Source organism: Notamacropus eugenii, chromosome 5, assembly GCF_028372415.1.
Source record: "Notamacropus eugenii isolate mMacEug1 chromosome 5, mMacEug1.pri_v2, whole genome shotgun sequence".
Classification (NCBI taxonomy): Eukaryota; Metazoa; Chordata; class Mammalia; order Diprotodontia; family Macropodidae; genus Notamacropus; species Notamacropus eugenii.
In genome coordinates, this window is record NC_092876.1 from 78286538 (window position 1) to 78299592 (window position 13055).

Genomic DNA, 13055 nt, shown 5'->3' on the forward strand with positions numbered 1-13055 from the left:
CACTGGCAGAGAAATCAGGAAAGGTGGCCCCAGCCACAAATTCTCCCCATTCCCAAAGTCTTCACCCCTTTCATAGGGTCATTAATTGTAGTCTGGGACCCCTAAGGAGAGATCACCTACTTTTTGTACTCCAAGTCTAAACAGGTGTTTAAGTCCCCCAGACCTAGGAAGACCTTGGTGACCATTGCCCTGGCGGCATTCCTAGGGGGATTCTGATTCATACTCTGAGCTGATGGCCACCCTGATGTGATGTCCATCAGAGAAAAGGTGGCAGCCTCAGAAGACATGCCCGCTTGGGAGGAGGTACACAGCCTCATTTCAGATGAAGGGTAGGGTGTTCTTGCCTAGCAAATTTGGGCAAATTTCCTCTATGACCGCCTGCAAACCCCCCAAGGCCACCCAGCTACACCATGCTCATGAGGGTGGTAGATGGTGAACCTACAGTTCTGGGCAATGAAAGTGATCTTGGACTGATGGGCCATCTGCCCAGCAGGCCTTTTCTCAATTATCCCTACCAGTGTCGAATAGAGTAAGAGCTCAGAAAATCCAGAATTAGCTAATTCTGTCTGGCACAGAATCCTAGGAGCTTGTGATAATCCCAGCATAGATAATCCTCTAAAACGGATAATTGAAAATACCAGATAATCTAAAAATCCTTTCTCTGCAGCTCTGGGCAGCATTATGTGATTCCCTTAATAGAGCTGCCCCTTCTTGCTTCAGTGGGGTGGAGGGAACCCAGGATAATGGGACAGAAAGGAGAGGAAGAGACTTGGAAGCATCTGGGAGCCAGGAAGACGCCAGACCAGGCCAGACTTGCTGCTGCCCACGTGCAAGTACCTTGCTAGAGTTTGAATCCAAGAGATCAGGCTATGAACCAGAGACTACAGAGAAGAGTCAGAGCTCAGACTCTGCCTTGGAGGAGTCTGCATAGAAGGGGTGGAGGGGTCAAGCCAGACCCCCAACAATTGATGGGAAAAGTGGTCACATTGCTAGGAACTGGAGTCAGTGACAGTCCCCAAAGGAGACTAGGCATCCCGCCCTACCCCCGGCCTTGACATTATTGCCCTCCTCCCCATGCTTGGGTCATCTCACTGGACCCCAGCCCAGGCCAAGCTGAGAGCGTGGGAAGAGGGTAAGTCTGCTAGAGTTGACTCTGCTTAGTTCAGCTCCCAGACAAATCCTCCCCCTGGGACCGGAATAGAGTCCTGGGGACGTGTGTGATTGGAGCTGGGTCTCGATCCATGTGTGTGTGTGCAAACGTGCATGGAAGTTTCTGTTTGTTTCTATATGTGTTTTATTGTATATAGGCATGTGCATGCAGGTCCCCAGTGGGACTGTTTCCATGTGTACATACTTAGCAGTCTACAAACATTATCAAGTGTTTGTTAATGCCCTAGTACTAGGATACAGCAAAGACCACAGTAAAACAAACAAGCCCTGCTCCCTCCCCTCCCCCCATTAACTCACATTCTACCAAGGGAGTCAGCCTGCGTGATGTATTTATACACTGGTACACAGTATGTACAAAACTAATACAAGTTAGTTGGGTGGGGCATGGCACTAGCAGCCAGGGGATCAGGGGAAGGCTTCAGGTAGAAAGAAGGTGGCATTTGAACTGAGTTTTGAAGGAAGCTAAGGATTCCAACAGGTAGAGGGAAGGAGGGAGTGAGTTCTGGATTGTGTCTGTATCTATGTATGTAAGTATATATATGTGTATGCACGTGTCTGTGCTGTGCCTCTACATCTGTGTGTATGGGTCTGTACACAGGACTGCCCCATGTGGGCACAATCACATGTGTGACTGTGCCCCTGTGTGCCAGTCTTCTGCCCTTTGTGACTGAACTTGAAAAGGCCAGAAGTGACTATTTCTCTCCTCTCATTCTCTTCTTAACCCCTTACAAGCCAGTTTCCAAATTCCATCATTCCTGCTCTCTCCGAAGTTACTCATGACCTTTTTCAGTCCTTATTTCTACTTCTCTTCAGCCTTGGACACTGTCGATCACTCTCTCCTCCCTTCTCTGTGATACACTCTTCTCTCTAGGTTTTCACTGTCTCTGAGTTCTGTCTCCTTTTCTGGATCCTCCTCTAACCACAGGTATCCCTCAGGCCCTCTCTTTTCCCTCTGTAACTATTTAACTTGGTGATTTCCTCAGCACCCATGGATCTAATTACCATCTCTATGCTGATGACCCTTAAATCTGCCTATTCTGCCCTAAATTGCTCATTAATTTATATAATTATTAATTACAACTAAGAAAATGGGACCACAAGGGTGTCCTTCTGGGTCCAGTGAGGGGCAGGGACACCTAGTTCCTGGATACTCATCTGGAAAGACCAGGATGGCAGCAAGTGGGGAGTAATACTCCAATCACACTTCAGTAAAGCCCAGCGGTTACAAAGGCAAGCAGCACAGAAAGTAGAGAAATGAATGTCGCAAAGGGTACAGGGACAGATGGCGGGAGGCCAGGACCAAAGTGGGAGAGGCAGGCAGTCAGCCTGGGCAGGAGAATGGGGAAGGGGAATTACGTAAAGAGTCGGAACATCCGATTGAAGTTAGGAGCCCTCAGGCAGCATGGACTGGAAGCAGATGGAGGATTCTGGAGAGGGAAGAGGAGTTGGTGGTCACCTTTTTTTAGGGTTTTGGTTGGGGACGAGCTAACTCTTATCCTGCCACCTTAGCACTAACACATCCACGTCATTTCAGTTACCAGCAACACCATACGATTAGTTCATTAGTATAACTTTTGCCAGCATTCTCCTGGTCTAGTTGGGCATGTCTGGAGTTTATCTGAGGTTTACAACTATGGGTGGTTAGCAGGACAGAGGGCCCCATATGGTGATGCCTCACTGGCTTCTCCTGATTTAGCACATAGTCTTAGGGTGTGATTTTAGTTCATTTGTGAATCAGTTTCCAGTGGCTCCTGTGCTCCCTCAATGTATAAATGACTTCTAGGTTCCCTTTGCAATATTACTTCCTACCATTGTTTCTTTATACTAGCTATTTATAAATTTACTTACTATACTAACTGGAAGAGGAGAGGGACCAGAACAAGATAGAATTTTAACATATGATCCCCAATCCTGCATCTCCCACTGCCTTTCAGACATCTTCAACTGGATGTCCAATAGACAAAATGGACTTATCTTTCCTCCTAAACCTTCTCCCACTCCTACCTTTCCAGTCATGGTAGAGGACATAATCCTCCTCCCAATCCCCCAGGCTCACAAATCTAGGAGTCATCCTGGATTACTCCCTATCTCTTATTCCTCATAGCCACTCCTCTCGATTTTGCCTTTGCAATATCTCATCAAGTACACCCTCTCCTCTTCTCTGACCCTGCCACCATGCTGGTCCAGTCCCTCATCCCCTCACACCTGGGTTATTGCACTAGCTGTTGGTGGGTCTGCCTGTCTTTTCTCTCCTCACTCCAATTCATCTTCCATTCAGCCACCAAAGTGATTTTCCTAAAGCATATGTCCAACCATGTCACCCCCTCCTACTCAATAAACTCCAGTAGCTCCCTGTCCCCATCAGGATCAAACACAAAACCTTCTATTTGGCATTCAAAGCCTTTCATCACCCAGTCCCCTATCCTTAACTTTCTAATTTTCTTGTACTTTACACCCCCACACACATATCCTGCCATCCAGTGACACTGGTGCCCATGCTGACCCACAAACAGGACACTCCATCTCTCGGCTCTAGGCATTTTCTCTGGCTGTCTCCCATATTTAGAATGCTCTCCCTCCTCATCTCTATGTACTACCTTCCCTGTCTTCCTCTAAGTCCCAACTAAAACCCCATCTTTTCTAGGAGGCCTTTCCCAACCCATCAGTTCTGGTGCCTTCTTTCTCTTATTTACTTCTACTTGTCCTGTATATTGCTTACTTGTACATGTCTGTTTGCTTGTTTCATACTCCATTATATTCATCTACCACCCTTGGTTTAACCACTTCCTGATCAATGAACATTTTATTTCCAGCATAGATTTTTAAAAAGATGTACATGGCGGGAAGAAATTGTCTTTTGTGTCTTTCATGTGGCACAGAGCCCATCGTATCACATAGTAGGAGCTTAATAAATGCTTATTGACTGAATGGCTGTGTGCTTCTGTTTCATATTGAAAACCTCTTGATGTGACTGTCGCTGTGTGTACACGAATACATGGACAGATTTTTTTTTGTATATCCATGTCTCATCTATTTCTATGATATGCATATACATGTGTTTTACATGTCTGCTTATCTCTTTATATATCTCCTTATCTCTACATACATATGTTTGTATGTATGTATTTGTATACAGGTACCCTATAAGAAGTAACTTGGTGTAGCATAAAGACAAACAAACAAAAATACATTGAATTTGGAATCGAAAGATGTGAGTTCAAATGTGTGCCATTTCTCCTTTTTGTGCGACCTTCGCACAAAATCCTAGTTCTACCAGTGACTGGCTGTATGATGCTGGTCGAGTTCATTCCTCTTTCTGGCCCTTAGTTCCCTCAGCTGTAAAAATAAATAGGTTGAAGTGGAGGATTTCTAAAATTCATTCTAGTTCTAAAGCCTCTGTCTAGCTGTGCACGTTGTGTGTGTGTGTGTGTGTGTGTGTGTGTGTGTGTGTGTGTGCTGTGTACTGAAGACAGAATTGAGGAGCGGGGGAGATAGGGGAAGGGGAGGCTAAGCATCACTTGCTGCTGAAGTCCCTATCACCCACTCCCCTAGGTCCGTCCTCTCTGTCCCCATCCCTGTACTGTTCCCCCTCCTCTGCCTGTACATAGTCAAGGCTTCCCTGTTCTCTGCTCATCTGCTTCCTGACTGTCTCAACCCCTCCTGTCTCACTGAGGAGAAAGGTTATTCATCTCTCTGTACTCCTGCTCAGTTCCTTTTCCCTTGCTTACTTCCCCAGTGCACATCTTTTTAAAAGCTATGGTGGAAAGTAAAATGTTCATCGATCAGGAAATGGCTAAACCAGCTGTGGTACATGAAAGTAATGAGGTATTACTGAGCCATAAAAAATGATGGCTACGAACAAGGCAGCAGCCGGCCGCTGGCTGTGGTGGCTGAAGACGAGGCCTTGGGACCAGAAAGGCCTGATTTCAAGGCCTGCTTCTGGCCAAGTCCCTTAACTTCTCAGTGCCCCAGGTGACTCTCCAAGACTCCTGAACTGCAGGTCAGACGTCAACCTGCATTGCTAGAGGGAGTCTTCTGTAATCCCTCCTTTCTTCCTGCAGGGGTCTCATTTCATGACTGCTTCCAGCCTAGATCACCTCCCACTCTTAGGCTGTTGGCTGGCTTTCTGATATATGCCCAAAGGGATCTGTTCTTTCAGATGGTCACTGAATGTTTCTGTGGGTCACTTGCCTTTCTCCAGTGACTAAGGCCCATTAATCCTCTCAAGGTGATTAAAGAACTCCTTTATACCATGTCAAAAGCTTACAGAGAGCTTCTTAAACACTCTCTTTATGGCCTTCTAACTGTTATTAGGGGGTTAAATCTCCTTTACAAATGGAAACTGAATTCAGGAAATAAAGAGAACTGAGTTGAGTTATATGGGAGCAGAGAGGGCAGAGAGGATTTAGAAAGACTGGCTTAGAACCCTTAGCTAGCACTCAGGAGGCCTGACTTGTTCCTGCTTGACTATTTGTGCTGTGGTCTTGATTAAATGACTTCCCCTCCCTGGGCCAAAGGAGGAGGAGAAAGAGCAGGAAGGGGGAAGAGGGAGAGAAAAATTCAACCTAGATCAAGCGGAGAGCTGGGTCAGGCCCTGGGCGAGCAGGGTAAGGCTGGGTGGGTGTGGAGGGGAGGTGTGTGGAGGGGGAGGTGTGTGGAGGAGAGGTGTGTGTCTGGGTCCCTGGTGGAGTCCTCCATCTCCTTCCCTCCTTGTGCAGGCAGGGCAGACCCAGCCCAGGTTATTTTGAATTTAGGCTGAACCCAGGGCCCCTCCCTCCTCTCTGTTTCCCTCTTCTTTCCTCCACTTCCCCCCCCCTACTGTATCTTGCCTCCCTCTGGGATGTGCATTTTGGGGTCGAGGCAAAACATGAAATGTGCCAACTGAGTCGCCAGGTGTCGCTGGTGCCCTGCTAACCTCTTCTCCTCCTCCCTCCCCATGAAGGAGCGCTCCCTTAGAGTCAGGCCACCCCAAGCATTCCGTGACCCTTGGGTAGAGGCTGGGGGAGTGGTAAGGGATGCCCCTATGCAGCCCCGTCCAGACCTCCATGCAGAGGGAGGACGAAGCAGACCTCATGGTGCAAACAGCGTTAGATCTGGATTCAAATCCTGCCTGCTACTTAGTGCTAGTTTGACCTTGGGCTGGTTATGTATCTAGCCCTTATGGGCTCTGAACCTACCGTTCCAACCCACACAGGCCCCTGCAGGTCGGGTGGCTAAACTTCATCTTTAGGGAGAATGAAAGGAGCAGGTTAGTGACTTGTCCTTGGACTGCTTTATCTGAACTCCATCAGAAAAGATGAGGATGAGGATGAGGATGAGGATGATAGCTAGCATTTCTGTGTTATCTGCTCTGTGCCAGACACTACGTTAAGCACTTCACAAATATCATCATTATTAATAATCACCAAAACTGATACGTATCTAGCTCTTTAAAATTTGCTAAGTATTTGATTTCCTTTGATCCTAAGAAATTGATACTGCTGTTCTCCTCTTTTTGCATGTGGAGAAACTGAGGTCAAGAGAAATTAAGTGACTTGAGTGGGATCACATAGCTGCATTCCAAGCCAGATCTTCCCGACTTAAAATGTGACACAAAGATACACACCCCGATCAAAACACGAAGAGAAAGGGAAGAAATCCTCACAAAGAAACCCACCCCACCCCGGAAAGGCAGCAGAGATTGGACAAGTGAGTAAACAAGAAAATCTCACAAGTAAGGAAGAAGTGCTACAGGGTAAAAGCATGACCTGGGTTTCGAAACAGCCTGTGTTACGTCCTCTGCAATTTCCTGAATCTCTGAAGGCTTGAGAGAAGTAAAAATGCGGAGCCCGAGTCTTTTATCATAAGTGCATTAGGGAAAGGTCATATAATGCTGTACTGTGGCAGACCATTTAAAACAAAGAGGAGACTTTTTATAGCAGGCATGCCAGGCATACCAGAGAGACACAGCATGGACAACGAGCCTGTTTCTTGGGATAGGGTATGTGTGTGGGGTGGCTCTTTCTGCTCTTCTGGGCATCCGTGGATTAGAGATGGAAGCTTTTGAACCTCTGATAAGCCTTAAGGATGGCAGGCACCCCGAGAGGAGCCTGGTAAGAGAACACAGAGATGACTCACAGGCAATGTGCTAAGCAGAGATTGGGGCAGGGGAGCATACCAGGCAGCCCCCATGAGAAGACCAATACAGTTCCCGACCTTGGTGCTGATGCCTGCCTATTGAAGCATCAAGATCCTTGACCTTGGAGTCACAGAACCTGTGGTCAAATCCTAGTTCTATCACTTACAACCTCTATGACCTTGGGCAAGTTATTTAAACCTCTGAGCCTCCGTTTTCTTCTTTGTAAAATGAGGGAGGAGGCTGGATGACTTCTAAAGTCCCTTTAAGCTCTTCCTATGATTCCTTTCCTTTCTTTCAAAGACTGAAAATTGGAAAGTGTTCCCATAAAAACATTCATTCAGGTGCACTGAAGACTCAGAGGGGAGAAGCTGAGATTTCAGACCTTTGTTAGAACAGTAGATGGCCAGCTGCTCAGGCATTTTGATGTCGTATTTTTTATTTCCGTCTCTGTTCAGTAAATGTACTATAACCTCTAATAAGAGCGTATGTTCCTTTGGGTCACATGAAGTTGGCAAAGAGATAAGGCTATTAATAGGATGGGGGAGAAAACATTTTGATAAAGTTATGAAATACAGTATGCTAATGTGTACATTTTAAACCCTGAGCTAAACAAGGCAAGATAGAACCAGGGCAGGTATTAAGAGATTGGAGATTGGGTTGCAAGTCCCTGAGATTCAGAGAGGGTCCCTGCACAGAGACCCAGGCAGGCAGTCCACCTTCATTCATTTTCAAAGCAGGGAATAAAGGGAAGCTGAAGCTCAGAGTCCCACCTGATGACATGTAATAAGTAAGCCAACTACAGTTATTGCTTGTTATGTTCCAGGCACTTGGCTAAGTGCTGGGTATTCAAATAAGAAAAACAAATCACTGATTTCAAGGAGTTTACATTCTAATAGGGCAGGAAACTTATACATAAATAAGGCACACAGGAGATACATATAGAACAGATACAAAGTAGGGTTAGAGAGGAAGGCACTAGGTCTGGGAAGGGCTAGTCTCTGTCTTTTTAGGGATGGAAGAGTCGGGCTATATTTGTGGGTAGCTTCAAAGGAGCAGTAGACAGGGAGAGATTGAAAATTAGAATGAGAAAAGATAATATCTAATGGGGAAGAGCAGCGGTGTGGAATGCAAACACTGAAGAAGACAAGAGAGGATGGGATCAAAGTATACATGGAGATTAGTTGGCCTTAATACCTCTTCATCAGAGTCTGTGCTCTCAGAGATTTTACTTTGAGTTCTATTCTAGCCTATTCTTGCAGGTACTTCTGTATAAAAAAGAGGGGGAAGGAAGTACCTGATCCCTTGGAAGGAAGGAAGGAAGAGAGGGAGAGGGGAGAGAGGGAGGAAGGAAGGGAGGGAGGGAGAGAGGGAGGAAGGAAGGAAGGGACTCCCTCAGTAAATGGAATAACTCTGCAGTAACTCCAATCAAGAAGGCAGCTCGGTGGCTCAGTGGATGAAACGCTGGGTCTGGAATCAGGAAGACTGGGGTTTAAATTTGACTTCAGACACTAGCCGTGTGACCCCAGGCAAGTCACTTAACTTCTGTTTGCCTTAATCCACTAGAGAAGGAAATGGCAAACAACTCTGCATCTCTGCCAAGAAAGCCTCATGGACATTATTGATGTGCTGTGGTCCACAAAGTCACAAAGAACTGACACAAAAGAACAACTATAGCCAAAAAGAGCCCCAGAAACAAGTTGAGAACAACTGCAAAGTGGCAAAGAATGATTCTGAAGCTAAATAAAGGAACTAAAGGATGATTCCAGAAACAAAAATAGAGCCCTTAAGGATTTCCAAGAGAATCAGTGACTTAGAACAATATATGGAAGAGTAACTTAAAAGGGAGCAGACATTCTGAAGAAGAGAATGTCAGTGACAGAACATAAAGATGCCATGCATCAGGGAATGTTAGAGCAAAGTTGAAAGACAACACAAGCTGAAACCCATTTACAAACTCTACACATCTCTCTTTAGCTCCAACTTTGTCCCTGCTTGCAACCCTACACCTTTTTCAGGCTGTCTCTCTCCCATCTCTGTCTCTCTCCCATCTCTGTCTCTGTTTCTCTCTCTGTCCCTGTCCTTATCTCTGTCCCTGTCTCTTACTCCTCTTGCCCAGTCCATGTCTATTTGCCTCTATCCCTACATCTCCATTCCTGTCTCTTTCATTGTCTCTGTCTCCATCTGTGTCCTCCCTATCTGTCCCTATCACAGTCCTTGTCTTTCTTACCCAGGAGACCTTTTGATGCCAGTGGCCCATATCAGATAGTGTGTATGGCTCAGGCCCTGACTATTCCCAGTGCCAAGGATACATTTCCCAAGACAGGTTTTGCTCACTTTAAAAGACCCTACCTCACTTTACTGGACATTCCCTTAAATAGTTGTCCTTTGGCTGGTACAGAGATCCGTGGCGCCATGTGCTTGTGGTATGGAGCCCTTATGGGCTTTTGGGGGCATAGTGGCATGGGAAGGTGAAGACTTTTACCTTGTCCCACACTTTGGAACTCTGATCTGTGCTTTGTAGCACTCAGTAAAGCAGGGTTAAAAGGTACAAGGAAGGGACCAATCTCAATGTTTTCCATCTTGTTCAGACCCCATCTGGAATACTGTGACAAAGTATGGGGGCCATGTTTTATACTGAAGCTGAAACACATCCAGAGGACAGTGACCAAGGTGGTAAGAGTACTGGAGACTGAATTATAGAGGATCTGGAGAATGAGTTACAGAGGATATGTTGAGGAAACTGGGGTATTTAACCTGAGGAAGACTCAGAGATGACATGGTAGCCCTTAAGGAATGTCTTGGGAAAGAGGCATCAGATTTATGTCTCTTGGCCCCAGGGGGCAGAATCAAGAGAAGAAGGAGGAAGGTGCAGGGAGACATATTTCAGCTTGATATTAAGAACTTCATAACTCAATCAGGTTATGGAATGGACTGCCTCTGTAGGTAGTGAGCTCTCTGTCGATGGGAGTATCCAAGCAGCATCTGGATGTTCATGGCCATGATGTGGGAGAGGGCATTCCTATTCAAGTAGGGGCCAGACTAGGTATCCTCTGAAGTCCCTTCCAGTTTCTGTGATTTTACAGTATTGAATTAACAAATGTTGACAAGAGGTACATAGTGTTCCTCAGTGATGACAGTGCTGCTATGCATGCAAGCATGTCTCCCCAGAGAGGGGAGGGCACCCAGAGGACCGGCTAACGAAGACCCACCCTCCTTCCTGTGGCTTGGGTCCCCCGCCCTCCCTAGCCCAGGGAGGACCTTGGCTCCTGCCCGCTCCGGGAGTTTTCCAGGCTCAGGACGTCCCCGAAAACAGGAAATCAGACAATGGCTGCCCCTTATCGGCCCCACATTCCTTTCAGGTGATGCCCAAGGGGGAGGGGCAGGTATATGTCCCTGCCTGGATCCCCCAACCATGACCAGGACCTGGGGGCGGGGCCTCCTTGGCTGGATTACACAGGGCCCCTCAGCAGTCACACAGGCCATCCTCTTGACCTTGTAAGGAGAGGACCTCCCTAGCTTCCCGAGTTGGAAAAACCCCAGTCACCTTCCACCCCTGTCAGGGGTGTCTTCCTGTTGTCTGTCATTGATTCCTCTGGCCGTCTTTTCCTTCTTGACTTGCCTGGGACAGGGAAGGGGAAGCGGGATTTATAGAATATCAGCTGACTGTGACATTAGAGGCAGCAGCAGAACCACTCACCTATATAATAGTGTGTTAAGGTTGGCAAAGTACTTTACAGAAAAAAATCTAATTTTATCCTAACGCAACTTTGAGATTTGTTTTTATACCCATTTTAGAGATGAGGAAACTAAGGCTCAGAGAGGCTTAAATCACTTTCCTAGGATCATACAGCCAAACCCTGGTCTCCCACACCCTAGACTCATTACTTCCTCAACTACACCAGTGTTAGAACTCTTTTTTTTAAGGAGGAACCTTAAAAAAAAAACAACAGAATGTTAGATCCTAGAACATCAGGGCAGGAAGGGACCTTAGAATTCAAGGAATTCAAACCTCCCATTGTATGGATGAAGAAACTGAGGCTAGGTGCTGAGCTAATGACAAAACTGGCTTGAGGAGATTTGGAAAGGTTTTGAGACCCAAAGATCCTCTCTCAAACAGGCAGCTGGTGGTACAGTCCAAAGAGCAAGGGTCCTGGAGTCAGGAAGACTTGGGTTCAGATTGGACCTCAGACAAATTTTTTTGACATTTACTAGATGTGTGACCCAGGACTAGTCACTTAACCTGTTTGTTTCCATTAAATGAAGATGATAACAACAGCTACCTCCTAGGACTGTTGTGAAAGAGCTATTTGTAAAGCAAATGTACAAAGTAGGTGCCTAATAAGTATTTATTCCCTTCCCCCTTTCTTCCCTTCCCCAGTGTCCAGCACCGACCAGGCTCCTCACCCCGCTGAGCCTGCACTGACTAATACTGGGTAGATGAGAATTCAGAGCCGTCCCTAAGGCAGGGACCAGCCAGGAGGGAGGGGGCAGAGCAGTGAGGGACAGAATGCCTGGGAAAGCTGGCAATTGCCCCCTTTTCCTCCCTGTCCAGGAGGCCAGGGAGACATCTCTCAGCTCATCAGTCCTGAGGTTGATCCGTGGGGACAGCAGCTCAGACCTCTCTCCTCTCCACTCCTCCCCATGAACATTTGTGACAGCACAGTGGATTCCTGGGGGAGAGCAGGAGGGGAACAAAGGTGAGGATCCCACCCATTCTGGCTCCCTGCTGATCTCCCAGTCCCAGTTCCACATCTAGCCCCTTCCTACTTCTAGATCTAATCCAGAGTCCTGGCCTTTCTCCTCAGTCATTTCAGCATGGGGTAGTAGAAAGAATTCTAGGCTAAGTGTGGGGACACCTGAGTTCATGTCATGAGCCACTGACTCAGTGGCAAATCACATCATGTCTCTGGGCATTGGTTTCTCCATCTGTAAAATGGGTACATTGCGTTAGAGCAAAGGTTCTTAACCTAGACTCATGAATTTTTAAAAATTTGGTTACTGTATTTCAATATAATTAGTTTTCTTTCTTTTTATCTTACACATTTGAAAACACAATTCAGACCAGGGGATCATAGGGTTCACCAGTCTGATTGCCAAAGGGTCTGTGACTCAAAGAAGGTTGATTGGCCCTGGATTAGAGATCTCTGAGGTAACCATGGGATTCTAGAAGGTCAATGGCCTGGGAGCGCCGGGGGGGGGGGGGTGCTAAGCAACCCAGCAGAGAGGCAGAGCATCAAAGTGGACAGACCATCAGACTTGGGATCAGAAAGACCCAAACTCACAAAACCCCAGAAGGTCAAGGCTTGGAAAAGACTTTGGAGGTCATCTTGTCCCGAAGCCTCAGCAGGCCCCAAGCAGCCCACAACATTCCTGTATGCAGCCTGAACTGGATTAAATCCAGATCCTCTACATCTCTGGGCCTCCATTTTTTCCATCTGTAAAATGGGTGCATTAGACTAGCTCAAGGGTTCTTAACCTGGAGTTGTGAACTTGTTGCTTGTTTGTTTTAATATTTTAATATCTGTAATTGGGAAACAAGTCGATATAACTGGGAAAAACGTGACAAAATGAAAATGCAATAGAATATAGATAATATTAATTTGTGGGTTTTTAAGTCAAGATGGCTCAGTGGATAGATCAGGGAACCTGAAGTTGGGAAGACTCATCTTCTTGAGTTCAAATCTGGCCTAGACACTTGCTGACTGGGTGACCCTGGGCAAGTCACTTCATCCTGTCTGCCTTGGTTTCCTCATCTATAAAATGAGCT